The sequence below is a fragment of the Mus pahari genome, chromosome 3 (genome assembly GCF_900095145.1).
Source record: "Mus pahari chromosome 3, PAHARI_EIJ_v1.1, whole genome shotgun sequence".
NCBI lineage: Eukaryota > Metazoa > Chordata > Mammalia > Rodentia > Muridae > Mus > Mus pahari.
In genome coordinates, this window is record NC_034592.1 from 18,719,629 (window position 1) to 18,724,290 (window position 4,662).

At 49.7% G+C, this 4,662-nt stretch overlaps 1 protein-coding gene across 1 annotated transcript in view; it reads left to right on the forward strand.

The window, feature by feature from the left end:
- The window catches only part of Hmcn2 (hemicentin 2), a 146,952-nt gene that overhangs the window by 124,997 nt on the left and 17,293 nt on the right, over positions 1-4,662 (forward strand). The window lies entirely within an intron of this gene.

The following is a 4,662-nucleotide window of genomic DNA, read 5'->3' on the forward strand; positions in this document are numbered from 1 at the left end:
TCCTGGAACTCACTTTGTAGACCAGGCTGGCCTCGAACTCAGAAATCCACCTGCCTCTGCCTCCCAAGTGCTGGGATTAAAGGTGTGCGCCACCACACCCGGCCACCCATGATCCTCTTGTCTGCAGACTAGCCCCAGCCCCACCAGTGGCCTGCTTGGTGTTTCTCCAGATTTTCTCTTCTGGGACTTTCACAGCAATGGGATCCCAGGCAGTCTTCGTGTTCTGGCTTCTTTGAGCTATGAATTCTCTTTCTCCCAGTCTACAGCTTGTCTGTGCTTTTTCTTGACAAAACCTTTCCAGAAAGGCTAAAATGTAAAATTGGGGACAGTCCATACTTAACCAACTTTGTACTTTTTGGACTATATGTTTAGCATTATATATTTTTTAAGTCCTCAGGGGGCTGAGGCAATGAAATAGTCAATAAAGGGCTGGAGAGATGGCTCAGCGGGTAAGAGCACTGACTGCTCTTCCAAAGGTCCTGAGTTCAAATCCCAGCAACCACATGGTGGCTCACAACCACCCATATTGAGATCTGGTGCCCTCTTCTGGTTCGTCTGAAGTCACCTACATGAGTACACTGTAGTTGTCTTCAGCCCAATAAATAAATAAATAAATCTTAAAAAAAAAAAGAAAGAAAGAAAGAAAGAAAGAAAGAAAGAAAGAAAAGAAAGAAAAGAAATAGTCAATAAAGAGCTTGCCCAGCAAACATGAAGGCCCAAATTTGCTCCCAAGGAGTGACATTTAAAAAGTCCAGTGGGGGCTGCTGAGGTGGCTCAGCATATGAGAGACTTGCTGCCCAGCCTGACCGCCTAAATTCAATCCGCGGACTTTGCCCAGCGGAAGCTGAGAAGTGACTCCCACAAGTTGTCTTCTAGCCTCCACACACACACACCACAGCAGACGCATGGGTAAATGAGTAAACAAATATAAAAACAATGTTAGAACTCAGTGTGTGGCACGCGTTTGTAACCCCAGTGCTGGGCAGTGGCAGGACGTGGCTCCCCAGGACTTGCTGAACAACCAGGCCAACCTAAAGGACGAGCTCCAGGCCAACGAAAAGTCCCTGCCTCAGCAAACAAGGTGGACAGCGCCCGACGCTGATCTCTGAGCACCATGTGCATGCACGCACAAGAGCGCGGCACACACACACACACACACACACACACACACACACACACACACACACACACACACACACACAGACACAGAGACACACACACACTCACACGCACACACACACACACACACACACACACACTCTCACACACACACAGACACACACACACACACATGGCTGACTATCCTAAATTATGTTTTTTAATTTTATGTACTTTGGTGTTCTGCCTGCACGCATGTCAGTGTGAGGGTGTCCGATTCCTGAAACTGGAGTCAGAGACAGTGGTGAGCCGCCATGTGAGTGTTGGGACTTGAACCCAGGTCCTCTGAAAGAACAGACACTGCTCTTAACCACTGAGCCAACCCACCTTAGATTATATTTTGTCTATAATTTTCATAACTATGATTATCACATGTGGCCTACCATCCATTCTGAGTTAATTTTTAAGTGAGGTAAGGTCTTCACCGTGTTTTTCTTTTTCATCTGGACTCCAGCTGTTCTGGGCTGTTTCTGTAGACCCTCATTTTCTCACCGGATGCAGAATGATGGTCAGACCAAGCCTCTATACTTGTTTGCTAAACTGATCACTAAGTATTTCTTATTTTGCCGAAAATTCCTTGATTTGGGAGCTTTTGTTGCTAGTGCAGATATTAGCAGATGATTTGATTGGGGTGGGGGAGGTCACAGGGTCTTGAACTCACCGTCTTTCTGTCTCTACCTCAGAGTACAAGGGTTCCAGGCCTGCTCCACTACAATGTGTTCAGCTTGGGAGACTGAACCCAAGGCTGTTTGCATGTTAATGAAGCATTCTACCAGCCAGGAGGGCGAGCTACAGGCCCAGCCCTTGGAAGTCAGAGGACAAATTTGGGGAGTTGGTTCTCTCTCTGTCTAGAAAGCTCTAGGCTGACTGGCCTGCAGGCTTCTTGCTGATCTCACCTGAGGAGTGCTGGGCCTGAGGCAATGTGATGTATCAATTCTGAGGCTCTGCACTCGGATGGTAAGGCTTGAGCTCCTACCTGCTGCAACTTATCCTCAGCCCGCCCTGGGTTTTATAACTTGACCTTGTGCCCTATGGCCTCACCAACTGGTTTTGTTGTTTGGTTTGGTTTTTTGGTTTTTCAAGACAGGTTTTCTCTGTGTGGCCTTGGCTGTCCTAGAACTCACTCTGAAGACCAGGCTGGCCTTGAATTCTGAGATCCACCTGCCTCTGCCTCCCGAATGCTGGGACTAATATTTGCACCACCACCTCCTGGCTGACAGCTTGGTTTTGAATTCTGGTGGATTTCACGTAGATTCTCTAGGGTTGTCCCCGAGTGGGCTCTTCTGTGTGTCACGTATGAACAGGGTTCTCTTCCTTCTTCCCTGTCCATCCTGCGGTGACTGTGCCCCGCCCTGCTTCCTGACTCAGCAGCCACCCTAGAAAGCCACCATCCTCACCAGCCTACCTAGCTACAGTTTAGGAGGAGAGCATCCGTCCTGTCCGTCTGATGTGAGGACAACTGTCTGTCCTGCCCAGGGCTCCCTTTATTCTGAGTTTGTCAGGCTCTTGTGTCAGGGATGGGGTAGTCCTGATGACAGATGACGCTGAGTGTGTCCCATGCTCACTCAGAGCAGCCAGAAACCTTCAGACGGCAGCAGAAAAAAACTGAAGGGAAAAGTAAGGGAGACTGAGGCTCTCAGGGCCAGGCCCAGGCCGTGGGCACCTCCTCCCCAGGCCGTGGCCACCTCCACTGACTGCCAGGTGAGGCTAAGATCTCACAAAACATAACAGACAGGAAGCCCAACAAAAGCCTCTTCTCTTTTCTCCAACCAAAAGAAAGACTGTGGGGTAGAGGAGATGGCTCAGCGGGTAAAGGTGGGTTGCCATGGAGATGACAGTCTGAGTTCAATCCCTAGGACCTGTGTGGTGGAAGGGGAGAGCCAAATAGAAGATGTTGTCCTCTGACCTCCACATGTACAGCAATGTTCCCCTACACACACACACACACCATATACACATATACTATCACCACTACCACCACACAACACACACACATGTACATGTACAACAAATACACACACACAACAGACAACATGTACACATATACCAATACCACTACCATTATACAACATACAACACACGTTACACACAAAAATATATTTTAAACATATAACTCTGTGTGTGTATGTGTGTGTGTGTGTGTGTGTGTCTGTATGTTTGTGAGTATGTGTATAGTACAGGGGCTATAAAGTCCAGAGTGGGAGTTTACAGGCAGTTATGAGTCATGTGAATTCTGGGAACCAAACCTAGCCCTCTGCAGGAACAGTTTGCAGTCTTGACCACTGAGCCATCTCTCCAGCCCCTAAATAAATAAATGTAATTTAAATTAAATTTTTAAACCAGGGAAAGAATGAACAGAGGACAAGGCAGGAAGATAAATTGCTAGGACAGTCACCTTGCTCCAGTTCCCGTGGGAATCACTATGTACAGCCTGTACCATGCATAGATGAGTGCAGCCCACACTTCCCTGACACCCTGAACAGGGGCCATCACTGTCCCCGGGATCGGGCCTAACGAGGGCACAGGACTGTCCCTACTTGTCTCATGAGGGAACCCTCTCTCTATGGTTAGTAGGAGCCCTACGGCGAGTCCTGAAGACCCCAGCTGCCTGACTACGATGCTGAGCCCCTCTAGTGTTAGCAGAGGCCTGGGAGGAGCAGGCCTGACAGTGAGGGCCGTGTCTTCTCTCCCAGTGGAGGAGGGAGGCTGGTGCGAGACCACATCCATTATCAAGCTGCTGGAGTCCTTCTGTTTCAGCTGCAATGGAAACTCCCTGGCTCAATCAGGAACTAGGAAATGATCAGCCTGAAGGCGCAATGACAGCCAGCCCACACAGGAGAGAGCACAGATGTGTGACTCAGCAGCCGGAAGGTCTGAAAGTAGCCGCCACAAAACTACTTCATCCAGACATTGTGAGCGTGACAGAAGACATGGAGCTGAATTTCAGCCTCATGTGGCTGTGGAGTGGGTCGATGATCAGCCATCTCTGGTCTTCCTCTACCCACATCTTTCCCCTCCACCAGAGCTGAAGGGAGTGGCCAGCCCAGGTCTTCTCCACACCCTCCTTGCTGTTGTTAAAGTTCTGCCAGGTTCTCTGGGCTCCTCAGACAGGCTCTGGAGTGGCCATTGGTCTCCTCCAGTTTTCTTCCCCTGCGTACTTCGGCCCCCAGAATTGTCTCCTCTGCCACCAACTTGCAGGGGGGCCCTGGTTACAGAAAGCTGGTGGCTTTCACAGCTGGCCTGTGGGGTTGCCATGTCAGGTGGGGGTGGGGAGCAGGATGAACACAGTCCTGGGCAGTCCTGCAGGCTGGCACTGTTGTCAGCCACGGTTCTGGAAACCTGTTGTGTGTTGTGTGTTGTGGGTCTTCGGCTATCTTCTTGGGCCCGGAAATAATTTTTGTCAATTCTGCTGACGTTTCATACTCTCTGAGGGAGGAGGGCTTGTGGAGGACCACTTTGCTCAGTCATGGCTGCTGGGTGCTTCCACACTCTTGTTTTGTTCTT